This window comes from Lissotriton helveticus, chromosome 2_1 (assembly GCF_964261635.1).
Source record: "Lissotriton helveticus chromosome 2_1, aLisHel1.1, whole genome shotgun sequence".
NCBI classification, from domain to species: Eukaryota; Metazoa; Chordata; class Amphibia; order Caudata; family Salamandridae; genus Lissotriton; species Lissotriton helveticus.
Window position 1 is genome coordinate 1,552,366,493 of NC_136059.1, and position 17,112 is coordinate 1,552,383,604.

General features: G+C 55.2%; 1 protein-coding gene across 1 annotated transcript in view; it reads right to left on the bottom strand.

Annotated features, from left to right (window-relative positions):
• CFAP299 (cilia and flagella associated protein 299) overlaps window positions 1–17,112 on the bottom strand; it is a 2,020,143-nt gene that overhangs the window by 1,242,146 nt on the left and 760,885 nt on the right. The gene's annotated exons all lie outside the window — the stretch shown is intronic.

The window sequence follows — 17,112 nt, forward strand, 5'->3', positions numbered from 1 at the left end:
CTGTCCCGCTACCCCCTTCCCTTACTAGAGACTAGAATTGAGAGGATCATCGTGTCCTGATCGCCCTGTATCGTACCACTCTACTACCCGAAGTGCCTATAAAAGGTGTTACCATAAGCTTTGTGTGGTGTCCATCTGTGGGGGGGAAGTTACCTGTCTGTGCGATCACTGTGCTCGGCCGACCCTCCCGGTCCCCGTCTAACATTGGTGGCTAGCGGCGCGATCCGAACCAACGCGTACCGTACAGACAGTAACTCACCCTACGACTAAAACCACAATGACGACCAAAGAGAGCGGATCGGCGGAGAAGTTCCAGATGGAAAAGCTGGAAGAATACAACCACCGAGAGCTCAAACAATTTTGCATGGACTTAGGCATTGCTACCACCGGGCTAAGCACAAAAGAAGACTTCAAAAACGCCCTAGAGGCCTGGACAGAGACAAATACCGCAACCCCCCGGGACCCCGCAGCCCCGGAAGTCAACACCACCCGGACGGAGGAACGGAGACCAGGCCCCTCCCATGAAGAGATCCAGGAGCGGGAAAAAAATAGATTACACGAGTTAGACTTGGCACGACTCAGATTAGACGGAGAATTGAAACTGGCGGAACAAAAAATAAACTTAGAACACTTACGGCTCAGAGAAGAGCGAGAGGAAAAACAGAGACAGAGAGACCTCGAAGAAAAAAGACTGGCATACGAGCACGAGTGCAAACTAGCGGAGATAGAAATACGCAAACTGAACAAAAACCTAGGGGTGCCCGAGCAACCGCACCCCCCGGGTCCTACCGAGCAGAAGGTCCACATCCCCAAGGATGTGGTCCGAGAATATCACCGGAACGACGACATACAGCAGTGGTTCAAAGCCTATGAGATTGCCATGAACGCCCACCGGGTCGCTCGAAGTGACTGGGGAGCCGGTCTATGGGGGAGATTCGTCAACGAGGGTCGTGATGCCCTGCTGCAGCTTCCGGACCATCAAATGACGTCCTATGACCATATGAAGGCCGCCCTCCTCAGTCGATATGGACTTACACCCGAAATGTACCGCCAGAGGTTCCGCAACTGCACCCGGATCCCAGGTACGACGTGGTTGGAATACGTGAACTATTTCAGCCGAGCCTTCGAGGGGTGGATCAAGGGTAACAACGTAACCACTTACGAACAACTCTTCAATCTCATTGCATGGGAGCACCTCTCCAACAACTGCTTTGTCGAGCTCAGGCAGCACCTCCTCGACAGTAAATTGACTGAACCCCGGCAGCTCGCCACCGAGGCTGACCGGTGGGAGAGCACCCGAGTGGCCCGGAGTGGGCCGAATGAGCAGAACAGAACCAACCAAGGTCACCATCGTCCCCGAGGAGGAGGAGGAGGCCCGGGCCGGGGCAGAGACGCCGCCCCGGCCGCACCCACTAACGCCACCCCGGCTCCAGCAGGCCGGGGAAACCCCCCGATGCGCCCGGGGTTCCGAGCTAACGTGACGTGTCATCGATGCCAGCGAGTCGGCCACTATGCCAGTGACCCGACCTGCCCGAAGAACCAGGCCCCCGGGCCCCGCCAGATGGCGGCCGCCGCCCTGGGAGAAGAACAAGTCTCCGAAGACACGGAGACCTATGAGTCGGAACAGTTCGAGTGGGAACCCGCCGCCATGACCCTGGCATGCCTAGGAGGAAGAGACATGGTCCCGCGGACTCCCCTGCCCGCCAACACTCGGAAGTACAGCCAATGGGTGAGCATCAATGGACGCAAGGCCGAGGCCCTGCGTGACACCGGGGCCAGTGAGACGGCCGTCCGCTGTCACCTGGTGACCCCAGAACAAATCCTACCAAACGTACTTTGCCCCGTCCGATCGGCAGATAACTCGGAGAGCCTGTGTCGGATGGCCTGCGTCCCCTTCGAATGGGGAGGAGTGTCCGGCATGCTGAAAGTAACTGTCCGTGACGATGCCCCCGTAGACTGCCTCCTGGGGAACGATCTCGAGAGCTCCCCGTGGGCCGCTGTGGAAAGAAGAGAGCATCTGGGGAGGTTGGGTCTCCCGGACTGGGCGTGCGTAACCACCCGGTCCATGGCCACCCGCACCATCCCTAGACCAGAAGAACCAGAATGGGCAGCACCTCCGCCCTCGATCACTCCAGAAGAAGACTTCCTCCAGACCGACCACCCGGACCCCACCCCAGAGGGGTCCACACAGCCCCCCGAGCTTCCCGACCTGGCTCAGTGGCGTCAAGAAGGGGGGCCCACCCAGGAACAATTCCGGCAGGAGCAAAAGACCTGCCCCTCCCTCGAGGGATTGCGACAGCAAGCGCTCGCCCAGAGCCAAGGAGACACCACCGGGGCCCACTGGGTTTATTGGGACAATGATCTCTTGTACAGCGAACAGAAAATCGCAGAACTGGGGGCCGGGCGAGTGCTGGTGGTGCCCCTCCACTTCAGAGACTTCCTGTTGAACCTAGCCCATGATGTCCCCCTGGCCGGGCACCTGGGCCAAGACAAGACCTACCACCGCCTGGTGACTCACTTTTTTTGGCCCAAAATGAGAAATGACGTATCCAACCATTGCCGGTCCTGCCCGACCTGCCAGGCCAGTGGGAAGAGCGGCCGCAAACTCAAGGCACCCCTACAACCATTCCCCGTGGTGACCACCCCGTTCGAAAGGGTGGGAATAGACATTGTGGGGCCCCTGGACCCCCGAACAGCACAGGGACATCGCTTCATCCTGGTCCTGGTGGATCACGCTACCCGCTATCCTGAGGCGGTCCCCCTTCGTACGATAACAGCCCCAGTAGTGGGTCGAGCCTTGATGGGGATCTTCTCTCGAGTGGGCTTCCCCCGGGAAGTCGTCAGCGACAGGGGTACGAACTTTATCTCAAAATACATGAAGTCCCTCTGGCAACAGTGTGGGGTCACCTACCGATTCACGACCCCCTATCACCCTCAAGGGAACGGACTGGTTGAGCGGTTCAACCGCACGCTCAAAGGGATGATTGGGGGGTTGGAAGAGCCCCTCCGTCGCCAGTGGGATGTGCTACTACCGTGCCTTCTCTTTGCCTACCGAGAAGTCCCCCAGAAGTCCCTCGGCTTCAGCCCTTTCGAACTCTTGTATGGACACCCGGTGCGAGGCCCGCTCAGCCTAGTCAAAGAAGGCTGGGAAATGCCCCCTCTAAAGAACCCTCCAGATGTTTTCAAGTACCTCCTAACCCTCCGCAACCAGACCAGAAGGTTCAGAGAGATGGCAAAAGCAAACCTGGAGGCCAGTCAGGAGGACATGAAAAGGTGGTACGATCAAAATGCATCCTCCATCGAATTTGAACCCGGCCAACAAGTGTGGGTAATGTCTCCCACCGAACCATGCGCCCTGCAAGACAAATGGACGGGGCCCTTCAAAGTAATCGAGCGCAAGAGCCCTGTCACCTATCTCATCGTTATGGAATCTTCCCGAAACCCTCTCCGGGTCCTCCACGCTAATAGACTGAAACCCCACTTTGTACGCTCCGAACTCAGTCTCCTGATGGCAACCGACAATGGAACCGAGGAGGACTCCGAACCCCTTCCTGACCTCCTACGGTCACGGGAGAAGGACGGCTCCGTGGACGGGGTCCGACTCTCGGAGGCCCTCACCCTGGAACAGCGCCAAGGCTGCCGAGTCCTCCTGCTCCAGTTCTCCACCCTGTTCTCCCTCACCCCAGGGGTCACCCCCTGGTGCTTACACGACGTGGACACTGGAGACAGTCCCCCTATCCGCCATCGGGCCTACCGCGTACCAGACCGGGTACGGGCCTGCATCCAAGAGGAGGTGGCCAAGATGCTCACACTCGGGATCATCGAGCCCTCAGACAGCCCCTGGGCCAGCCCAGTGGTACTGGTCCCCAAAGCGGCCGCCCCCGGCGCCACGCCGGAGCTCCGGTTCTGCGTCGACTACCGGGGCTTGAATGCGGTCACCAGAACAGACGCACACCCCATCCCCCGAGCAGATGAACTAATCGACCGCATGGGAGCTGCCCGCTACCTCAGCATCTTCGACCTGACAGCGGGCTACTGGCAGATCGGTCTCACACCCCGGGCCCAAGAACGATCGGCATTCTCTACCCCTGATGGCCACTATCACTTCAAGGTCATGCCATTCGGCATGAAGAATGCGCCAGCAACATTTCAGCGGCTAGTAAACCAGGTCCTGGCAGGACTCGAAGGATTCAGCGCCGCCTACCTGGACGATATCGCTGTGTACAGCCACCACTGGTCCGACCACCTCCACCACCTCCGAGAGGTGCTACAGGCCCTCCAACGAGCTGGCCTCACGATCAAGGCCAGCAAATGCCAAATTGGCCAGGGGTCCGTGACCTATCTCGGGCACCAGGTGGGAAGCGGTCTGGTGGCCCCTCTGCAACTCAAGATCGCTGCCATCCAGTCGTGGCAGTCCCCCATCACCCAGACCGAGGTCCGCGCCTTCTTGGGACTCACAGGCTACTACCGACGGTTCGTGAGGGACTATGGCAGCATCGTAGGGCCCCTCACGGAACTCACCTCCAAAAACCAACCAAAGAAGGTCAACTGGACCCCAGACTGTCAAGCGGCCTTCGAGAAGCTGAAGGCCGCCATGTGCTCCGCCCCGGTGCTCCAGGCCCCCGACTACAGCCGGGAATTTATCGTCCAAACAGATGCCTCCGACCATGGCGTTGGGGCAGTCCTTTCCCAGCTGAACCCCGAAGGACTTGACCAGCCAGTGGCTTTCATCAGCAGACGGCTCCTGGCCCGAGAACGACGCTGGAGCACCATCGAGAGGGAGGCCTTCGCCGTGGTGTGGGCCCTCAAAAAGCTCCGGCCTTATCTCTTCGGCACCCACTTCCGGGTCCAGACCGATCATCGACCCCTGCAATGGCTCATGCAGATGCGGGGGGAAAACCCGAAACTACTACGTTGGTCCATCTCCCTGCAGGGGATGGACTTCACTGTGGAACATCGACCCGGCCAAGACCACGCCAACGCGGATGGCCTGTCCCGCTTTTTCCGCCTCGACGAGGAAAGTCCCCAAGAAGATGGGTGACTCTCCCCGCCTTCAGCTGGGGGGGACGCATGTTGGACAGGCCACATGAAGGGCTCGCTCCCTCCCCGCAGGACAGGGCCCGGGCCACCGTCAGCACCATTGCCCGGCCCAGCCGCCATCTTGGACACGGCACCACGCGGCCGTGCGGCCTCAGCCCGACCCCAACCCTGGGCCTGGCCAGGCCCCGACATCCCGGCACCACCCTCCACCCAGGAGGTGAACGGCCCACTTGGCAGGTCAATGGGAGTACGAAGTGTCGATGGCTCTCCCCCGCCAGGTGCCGAGCACCCCCAGCCTCCTCGGGCGCTGGCTCCACCCCCCTGCTGGGTGTCTGGACTCCCTCATCCCAGACCTCCCGACCTCCAAGAGCGAGGGTCCGGACATCAAAGGGCGCCAGACCTATAACTGAGGCAGCCCCAGGACAGGAAGGCAGTTGTATCCTGGAGTCGAGAGACACCGCGACGAACTCATCCTTGACGGACTGTTGGCGCTGCCACAGCCCTGCCTTGTGAACTATTGTCCTGCCTGCTGGCGCTGCCGCGGCCCTCTGCAACCTTCATCCTCGTGGGACCTGCTGGCGCTGCCGCGGCCCTCTGCAACCTTCATCCTCGTGGGACCTGCTGGCGCTGCCGCGGCCCGTTGCAACCTGCATTCTCGTGGGACCTGCTGGCGCTGCCGCGGCCCGTTGTAACCTTCATCCTCGTTGGGACCTGCTGGCGCTGCCGCGGCCCGTGCCACCTACGACCTCTTCGGGACCTGCCGGCGCTGCCGCGGTCTGACCCATCCGAACACCGAGCTCGAGGATTGTGAGCTATCACCGTTACACACCCGTACCCGTGGGTACCAAGACTGTCCCGCTACCCCCTTCCCTTACTAGAGACTAGAATTGAGAGGATCATCGTGTCCTGATCGCCCTGTATCGTACCACTCTACTACCCGAAGTGCCTATAAAAGGTGTTACCATAAGCTTTGTGTGGTGTCCATCTGTGGGGGGGAAGTTACCTGTCTGTGCGATCACTGTGCTCGGCCGACCCTCCCGGTCCCCGTCTAACAGCATTGTAAATGGCAATGTCTTTAACCCATGTGTTATGGAGTGTATGCATGTGGTGTGTAGTGAAATTATGTGGGTTGGATTGTAATTGTAGCAATGGTGGCATGCTGCGCTTTAGATGAATATGTTTAAAAGTAAAGTGCACTATACTGCGATTGCTACAATAGTTAATTGTGGATGCGTTAACAATTGATGTGTGCACTGATGGCTGGTGGTGTGTGTGCCTGTAGAAATTGTGCACTGATGGCTGGTGGTGTGTGTGCTTGGTGGAAGCGTGCACTGCCGGCTGGAGGTGTGTGTGCCTGGTGGAAGTTTGCACTGACGGCTGGTGGTGTGTGTGCCTGGTAAAAGCATGCACAGACGGCTGGTGGTGTGTGTGTCTGGTGAAAGCGTGCAGAGACGGCTGGTGTTGTGTGCGCCTGGTGAAAGCATGCACTGACGGCTGGTGTTGTGTGTGCCTGGTGAAAGTGCACTGATGGCTGGTGGTGTGTGTGTGTTTGGTGAAAGCGTGAACTGACGTCTGGTGTTGTGTGCCTGGTGGAAGCCTGCACTGACGGCTGGTGGTGTTTGTGCCCGGTGAAAGCGTGCACAGACGGCTGGTGGTGTTTGTGCCCGGTGTTAGCGTGCACTGACGGCTGGTGGTGTGTGTGTGTGGTTGCATGTGTGGTGGTGGTGAGTGTGTGGTGGTGAGAGTGTGGTGGTGAGAGTGGTGTGTGTGTGGTGTGTGTGTGGTGTGTGTGTGGTGTGTGTGTGGTCTTATGTGTGTGGTTTTATGTGTGTGGTTTTATGTGTGTGGTCTTATATGTGTGGTCTTATGTGTGTGGTCCTATGTGTGTGTGTGTGGTGGACTTAGTTCGAGTGATCATACCCTGCACACTCACACACTGCCCCTACACACTCACACACTGCTCACCCTACACACTCACACAATGTTCACCCTGCACACACACACATTGCTCACCCTGCACACTCACACACTGTTCACCCTGCACACTCTCAAACTGTTCACCCTGCACACTCACACACTGTTCACCCGGCACACTCAAACACTGTTCACCCTGCACACTCACACACTGTTCACCCTGCACACTCACACACTGTTCACCATGCACACTCACACACTGCTCACCCTACACACACACACTGCTCACCCTACACACTCTCACACTGCTCACCCTACAAACTCACACACTGCTCACCCTACACACTCACACACTGTTCACCCTACACACTCACACACTGCTCACCCTGCACACTCACACACTGTTCACCCTGCACACTCACACACTGGTCACCCTACACACTCACACACTGCTCACCCTACACACTCACACACTGCTCACCCTACACACACACACTGCTCACCCTACATACTCACACACTGCTCACCCTACACGCTCACACAATGTTCAACCTGCACGCTCACACACTGTTAACCTTGCATACTCACACACTGCTCACCATGCATGCTCACACAGTGCTCACCCTGCACACTCACACACTGCTCACCCTATACACTCACACACTGCTCACCCTACGTAATGCAAAAAGACCTAGCTCTGCCCTTTGGCCTGTGTTGTAATCGTACAGTAGGTTATGAGTAGTTGCGCTTGATTGTTTGGGGCGTCCCCTCCTTGCTGCTCCCCTCATAGAGGGCCGGCTGCCTCAATGAAGCTCCCAAGACATGTGTTCAGCTGTTCTTTGTTTTAGCTCCTGTGTGTCAGTGCACCATGTAAGCGCATACGCATACCCTGTTCTCTCTGGAACACTCACACTGCTGAGTCACTCTCACTCTGCAGTCACTCTGCACTCACACTCACACTCTGCACTCACTCCACACTCACACTTTGTACTCACACTCTGCACTCACACTCTGCACTCACTCCACACTCACACTTTGCACTCACACTCTGCACTCACACTCTGTGCACTCACTCTGCGCACTCACTCTGCAGTCACTCTCACTCTGCACTCACTCTGCACTCACTCTCTCTCTGCATTCACTCTGCACTCACTCTGCAGTCACTCTCACTCTGCACTCACTCTGCACTCACTCCGCACTCACACTCACTCTGCACTCACACTGCAGTCACACTCACTGCGCTCACACTACAGTCACACTCAATCTGTGCTCACTCTGCACTCACTCTGCAGTCACACTCACTCTGCACTCACTCTGCACTCGCACTCACTCTGCACTCACTCTGCACTCACACTCACTCTGCACTAACTCTGCACTCACACTCACTCTGCACTCACTCTGCACTCACACTCACTCTGCACTCACACTCACTCTGCACTCACTCTCACTCTGCACTCACTCTCACTCTGCACTCACACTCACTCTGCACTCACTCTGCACTCGCACTCACTCTGCACTCGCACTCACTCTGCACTCACTCTGCACTCACTCTGCACTCAAACTCACTCTGCACTCACTCTGCACTCGCACTCACTCTGCACTCGCACTCACTCTGCACTCACTCTGCACTCACACTCACTCTGCACTCACTCTGCACTCACACTCACTCTGCACTCACACTCACTCTGCACTCACACTCACTCTGCACTCACTCTCACTCTGCACTCTCACTCTGCACTCACTCTGCTCTCACTCTGAACTCACACTCTGAACTCACACTCTGAACTCACACTCTCACTCTGCACTCTCACTCTGCAGTCACTCTGCAGGCACGTTGCAGTCACTCTCTCTGCACTCACTCTCACTCTACACTGACTCTCACTCTGCATTCACTCAGCAGTCACTCTCTCTGCATTCACTCTGCACTCACTCTCACTCTGCACTCACTCTGCACTCACTCACTATGCACTCACTCTGCACTCACTCTGCAGTCACTCTCACTCTGCACTCACTCTGCACTCGCTCTCACTCTGCACTCACTCTTCACTCACTCTCACTCTGCACTCACTCTGCAGTCACTCTCTCTGCATTCACTCTGCACTCACTCTGCAGTCACTCTGACTCTGCACTCACTCTTCATTCACTCTGACTCTGCACTCACTCTGCATTCACACTGCAGTCACGCTCACTCTGCACTCACTCTCACTCTGCAGTCACTCTGCAGTCACTCTGCAGTCACACTCACTCTGCACTCACTCTGCACTTACACACACTCTGCAATCACACTTTGCACTCACACTCTGCACTCACACTCTGCACTCACTCTGCACTCACTCTGCACTCAGTCTGCACTCACACTCACTCTGCACTCACTCTCACTCTGCACTCACTCTCACTCTGAACTCACACTCTGCACTCACACTCTGCACTCACTCTGCACTCACTCTCACTCTGAACTCACACTCTGCACTCACTATGCACTCACTCTGCACTCACTATCACTCTGCACTCACACACTGTTCTCCCTGCACACTCACACACTGCTCACCCTACACACTCACACACTGCTCACCCTACACACTCACACACTGCTCACCCTACACACACACACTGCTCACCCTACATACTCACACACTGCTCACCCTACACGCTCACACAATGTTCAACCTGTACGCTCACACACTGTTAACCTTGCATACTCACACACTGCTCACCATGCATGCTCACATAGTGCTCACCCTGCACACTCACACACTGCTCACCCTATACACTCACACACTGCTCACCCTACGTAATGCAAAAAGACCTAGCTCTGCCCTTTGGCCTGCGTTGTAATCGTACAGTAGGTTATGAGTAGTTGCGCTTGATTGTTTGGGGCGTCCCCTCCTTGCTGCTCCCCTCACAGAGGGCCGGCTGCCTCAATGAAGCTCCCAAGACATGTGTTCAGCTGTTCTTTGTTTTAGCTCCTGTGTGTCAGTGCACCATGTAAGCGCATACGCATACCCTGTTCTCTCTGGAACACTCACACTGCTGAGTCACTCTCACTCTCCAGTCACTCTGCACTCACACTCACACTCTGCACTCACTCCACACACACTTTGTACTCACACTCTGCACTCACACTCTGCACTCACACTCCACACTCACACTTTGCACTCACACTCTGCACTCAGACTCTGCGCACTCACTCTGCGCACTCACTCTGCAGTCACTCTCACTCTGCACTCACTCTGCACTCACTCTCTCTCTGCATTCACTCTGCACTCACTCTGCAGTCACTCTCACTCTGCACTCACTCTGCACTCACTCTGCACTCACACTCACTCTGCACTCACACTGCAGTCACACTCACTGCGCTCACACTACAGTCACACTCAATCTGTGCTCACTCTGCACTCACTCTGCACTCACTCTGCAGTCACACTCACTCTGCACTCACTCTGCACTCGCACTCACTCTGCACTCACTCTGCACTCACACTCACTCTGCACTCACTCTGCACTCACACTCACTCTGCACTCACACTCACTCTGCACTCACACTCACTCTGCACTCACTCTCACTCTGCACTCACTCTCACTCTGCACTCACACTCACTCTGCACTCGCACTCACTCTGCACTCGCACTCACTCTTCACTCGCACTCACTCTGCACTCACTCTGCACTCAAACTCACTCTGCACTCACTCTGCACTCGCACTCACTCTGCACTCGCACTCACTCTGCACTCGCACTCACTCTGCACTCACTCTGCACTCACACTCACTCTGCACTCACTCTGCACTCACACTCACTCTGCACTCACACTCACTCTGCACTCACTCTGCACTCACTCTCACTCTGCACTCTCACTCTGCACTCACTCTGCTCTCACTCTGAACTCACACTCTGAACTCACACTCTGAACTCACACTCTCACTCTGCACTCTCACTCTGCAGTCACTCTGCAGTCACTTTGCAGTCACTCTCTCTGCACTCACTCTCACTCTACACTCACTCTCACTCTGCATTCACTCAGCAGTCACTCTCTCTGCATTCACTCTGCACTCACTCTCACTCTGCACTCACTCTGCACTCACTCACTATGCACTCACTCTGCACTCACTCTGCAGTCACTCTCACTCTGCACTCACTCTGCACTCGCTCTCACTCTGCACTCACTCTTCACTCACTCTCACTCTGCACTCACTCTGCAGTCACTCTCTCTGCATTCACTCTGCACTCACTCTGCAGTCACTCTGACTCTGCACTCACTCTGCATTCACTCTGACTCTGCACTCACTCTGCATTCACACTGCAGTCACGCTCACTCTGCACTCACTCTCACTCTGCAGTCACTCTGCAGTCACTCTGCACTCACTCTCACTCTGCACTCACACTCACTCTGCACTCGCACTCACTCTGCACTCGCACTCACTCTGCACTCGCACTCACTCTGCACTCACTCTGCACTCACACTTACTCTGCACTCACTCTGCACTCACACTCACTCTGCACTCACACTCACTCTGCACTCACTCTCTTTCTGCACTCACTCTCACTCTGCACTCACTCTGCACTCTCACTCTGAACTCACACTCTGAACTCACACTCTGAACTCACACTCTCACTCTGCACTCTCACTCTGCAGTCACTCTGCAGTCACTCTGCAGTCACTTTGCAGTCACTCTCTCTGCACTCACTCTGCACTCACTCTCACTCTCACTCTGCACTCACTCTCACTCTGCATTCACTCAGCAGTCACTCTCTCTGCACTCACTCACTATGCACTCACTCTGCACTCACTCTGCACTCACTCTTCACTCACTCTCACTCTGCACTCACTCTTCACTCACTCTGACTCTGCACTCTGACTCTGCATTCACACTGCAGTCACGCTCACTCTGCACTCACTCTCACTCTGCAGTCACTCTGCAGTCACACTCACTCTGCACTCACTCTGCACTTACACACACTCTGCACTCACACTTTGCACTCACACTCTGCACTCACACTCTGCACTCACACTCTGCACTCACTCTGCACTCACTCTGCACTCACACTCACTTTGCACTCACTCTCACTCTGCACTCACACTCTGCACTCACTCTCACTCTGAACTCACACTCTGCACTCACACTCTGCACTCACTCTGCACTCACTCTCACTCTCACTCTGAACTCACACTCTGCACTCACTATGCACTCACTCTGCACTCACTATCACTCTGCACTCACTCTGCAGGCACACTCTGCACTCACTCTCACTCTGCGCTCACACTCTGCACTCACTCTGCACTCCCTCTCACTCTGCACTCACACTCTGCACTCACTCTGCACTCACTGTCACTCTAAACTCACACTCTGCACTCACTCTGCACTCACTCTCACTCTGCACTCACACTGCAGTCACTCTGCACTCACTCTGCACCCGCACTCACTCTGCAGTCACTCTGCACTCACTCTCTCACGCACTCACTCTGCACTCACTCTCACTCTGCACTCACACTCACTCTGCACTCACACTCACTCTGCACTCACACTCACTCTGCACTCACACTCACTCTGCACTCACTCTCACTCTGCACTCACACTCTTCACTCACTCTGCACTCACTCTCACTCTGGACTCACACTCTGCACTCACTCTGCACTCACTCTGCACTCACTCGCCCTTGTCAACAAATAACTCCATGGATACGGGGGGTGACATGGAGCACACTCACTCTGCACTCACTCTGCACTCGCACTCACTCTGCACTCACTCTGCACTCACTCTCACTCTGCACTCACACTCTGCACTCACTCTCACTCTGCACTCACACTCTGCACTCTCACTCTGCACTCACTCTCATTCTGCACTCACTCCCACTCTGCACTCACACTGCAGTCACACTCACTCTGCGCTCACACTACAGTCACACTCACTCTGTGCTCACTCTGCACTCACTCTGCACTTACTCTGCAGTCACACTCACTTTGCACTCTCTCACTCTGCACTCACTCTCCTTCTGCACTCACTCTGCACTCGCACTCACTCTGCACTCACTCTGCACTCACACTCACTCTGCACTCATTCTGCACTCACACTCACTCTGCACTCACACTCACTCTGCACTCACTCTCACTCTGCACTCACTCTCACTCTGCACTCTCACTCTGAACTCACACTCTCACTCTGCACTCTCACTTTGCACTCACTCTGCACTCACTCTGTAGTCACTCTGCAGTCACTCTGCAGTCTCTCTCTCTGCATTCACTCTGCACTCACTCTGCGCTCACTCTCACTCTGCACTCACTCTCACTCTGCATTCACTCGGCAGTCACTCTCTCTGCATTCACTCTCACTCTGCACTCACTCTGCACTCACACTCACTATGCACTCACTCTCACTCTGCACTCACTCTCACTCTGCACTCACTCTGCAGTCAACCTCTCTGTATTCACTCTGCACTCACTCTGCAGTCACTCTCACTCTGCACTCACTCTGCACTCACTCTGACTGCACTCACACTGCAGTCACACTCACTATGCACTCACTCTGCACTCACTCTCACTCTGCACTCACTCTCACTCTGCACTCACTCTGCAGTCAACCTCTCTGTATTCACTCTGCACTCACTCTGCAGTCACTCTCACTCTGCACTCACTCTGACTGCACTCACACTGCAGTCACACTCACTCTGCACTCACTCTCACTCTGCAGTCACTCTGCAGTCACTCTGCAGTCACACTCACTCTGCACTCACTCTGCACTTACACACACTCTGCACTCACACTCTGCACTCACACTCTGCACTCACACTCTGCACTCACACTCTGCACTCACACTCACTCTGCACTCACTCTCACTCTGAACTCACACTCTGCACTCACACTCTGCACTCACTCTCACTCTGAACTCACACTCTGCACTCACTATGCACTCACTCTGCACTCACTCTCACTCTGCACTCACTCTGCAGTCACTCTCTGCATTCCCTCTGCACTCACTCTCACTCTGTGCTTACACTACAGTCACACTCACTCTGTGCTCACTCTGCACTCACTCTGCACTCACACTGCAGTCACACTCACTCTGCGCTCACACTACAGTCACACTCACTCTGTGCTCACTCTGCACTCACTCTGCACTTACTCTGCAGTCACACTCACTTTGCACTCTCTCACTCTGCACTCACTCTCCTTCTGCACTCACTCTGCACTCGCACTCACTCTGCACTCACACTCACTCTGCACTCATTCTGCACTCACACTCACTCTGCACTCACACTCACTCTGCACTCACTCTCACTCTGCACTCACTCTCACTCTGCACTCTCACTCTGAACTCACACTCTCACTCTGCACTCTCACTTTGCACTCACTCTGCACTCACTCTGTAGTCACTCTGCAGTCACTCTGCAGTCTCTCTCTCTGCATTCACTCTGCACTCACTCTGCGCTCACTCTCACTCTGCACTCACTCTCACTCTGCATTCACTCGGCAGTCACTCTCTCTGCATTCACTCTCACTCTGCACTCACTCTGCACTCACACTCACTATGCACTCACTCTCACTCTGCACTCACTCTCACTCTGCACTCACTCTGCAGTCAACCTCTCTGTATTCACTCTGCACTCACTCTGCAGTCACTCTCACTCTGCACTCACTCTGCACTCACTCTGACTGCACTCACACTGCAGTCACACTCACTATGCACTCACTCTGCACTCACTCTCACTCTGCACTCACTCTCACTCTGCACTCACTCTGCAGTCAACCTCTCTGTATTCACTCTGCACTCACTCTGCAGTCACTCTCACTCTGCACTCACTCTGACTGCACTCACACTGCAGTCACACTCACTCTGCACTCACTCTCACTCTGCAGTCACTCTGCAGTCACTCTGCAGTCACACTCACTCTGCACTCACTCTGCACTTACACACACTCTGCACTCACACTCTGCACTCACACTCTGCACTCACACTCTGCACTCACACTCTGCACTCACACTCACTCTGCACTCACTCTCACTCTGAACTCACACTCTGCACTCACACTCTGCACTCACTCTCACTCTGAACTCACACTCTGCACTCACTATGCACTCACTCTGCACTCACTCTCACTCTGCACTCACTCTGCAGTCACTCTCTGCATTCCCTCTGCACTCACTCTCACTCTGTGCTTACACTCTGCACTCACTCTGCACTCACTCACTCTGAACTCACACTCTGTACTCACTCTGCACTCACTCTGCACTCACTCTGCACTCACTCTGCACTCACTCTCACTCTGCACTCACTCTGCAGTCACTCTCACTCTACACTCACGCTGCACTCACTCTCACTCTGCACTCACACTGCAGTCACGCTCACTCTGCACTCACTCTGCACTCACTCTCACTCTGCACTCACACTGCAGTCACTCTACACTCACTCTGCACCCGCACTCACTCTGCAGTCACTCTGCACCCGCACTCACTCTGCACTCACTCTGCACCCGCACTCACTCTGCACTCACTCTGCACTCACACTCACTCTGCACTCACACTCACTCTGCACTCACACTCACTCTGCAGTCACACTCACTCTGCACTCACTCTGCGCTCACTCTCACTCTGCACTCACACTCACTCTGCACTCACACTCACTCTGCACTCACACTCACTCTGCAGTCACACTCACTCTACACTCACTCTGCACTCAGTCTCACACTGCACTCACTCTGCACTCTCACTCTGAACTCACACTCTCACTCTGCACTCTCACTTTGCACTCACTCTGCACTCACTCTGCAGTCACTCTGCAGTCACTCTGCAGTCTCTCTCTCTGCATTCACTCTGCACTCACTCTGCGCTCACTCTCACTCACTCTCACTCTGCATTCACTCGGCAGTCACTCTCTCTGCATTCACTCTCACTCTGCACTCACTCTGCACTCACACTCACTATGCACTCACTCTGCACTCACTCTCACTCTGCACTCACTCTCACTCTGCACTCACTCTGCAGTCACTCTCTCTGTATTCACTCTGCACTCACTCTGCAGTCACTCTCACTCTGCACTCACTCTGCACTCACTTTGACTCTGCACTCACACTGCAGTCACACTCACTCTGCACTCACTCTGCACTCACTCTCACTCTGCACTCACTCTGCAGTCACTCTGCAGTCACTCTGCAGTCACTCTGCAGTCACACTCACTCTGCACTCACTCTGCACTCACTCTGTACTTACACACACTCTGCACTCACACTCTGCACTCACACTCTGCACTCACACTCTGCACTCACTCTGCACTCACTCTGCACTCACACTCACTCTGCACTCACTCTCACTCTGAACTCACACTCTGCACTCACACTCTGCACTCACTATGCACTCACTCTGCACTCACACTCACTCTGCACTCACTCTGCAGTCACTCTCTGCATTCACTCTGCACTCACTCTCACTCTGTGCTTACACTCTGCACTCACTCTGCACTCACTCACTCTGAACTCACACTCTGCACTCACTCTGCACTCACTCTGCACTCACTCTGCACTCACTCTGCACTCACTCTCACTCTGCACTCACTCTGCACTCACTCTCACTCTACACTCACACTGCACTCACTCTCACTCTGCACTCACACTGCAGTCACGCTCACTCTGCACTCACTCTGCACTCTCACTCTGAACTCACACTCTCACTCTGCACTCTCACTTTGCACTCACTCTGCACTCACTCTGCAGTCACTCTGCAGTCACTCTGCAGTCTCTCTCTCTGCATTCACTCTGCACTCACTCTGCGCTCACTCTCACTCACTCTCACTCTGCATTCACTCGGCAGTCACTCTCTCTGCATTCACTCTCACTCTGCACTCACTCTGCCCTCAAACTCACTATGCACTCACTCTGCACTCACTCTGCACTCACTCTCACTCTGCACTCACTCTCACTCTGCACTCACTCTGCAGTCACTCTCTCTGTATTCACTCTGCACTCACTCTGCAGTCACTCTCACTCTGCACTCACTCTGCACTCACTCTGACTCTGTACTCACACTGCAGTCACACTCACTCTGCACTCACTCTGCACTCACTCTCACTCTGCACTCACTCTGCAGTCACTCTGCAGTCACTCTGCAGTCACTCTGCAGTCACACTCACTCTGCACTCACTCTGCACTCACTCTGTACTTACACACACTCTG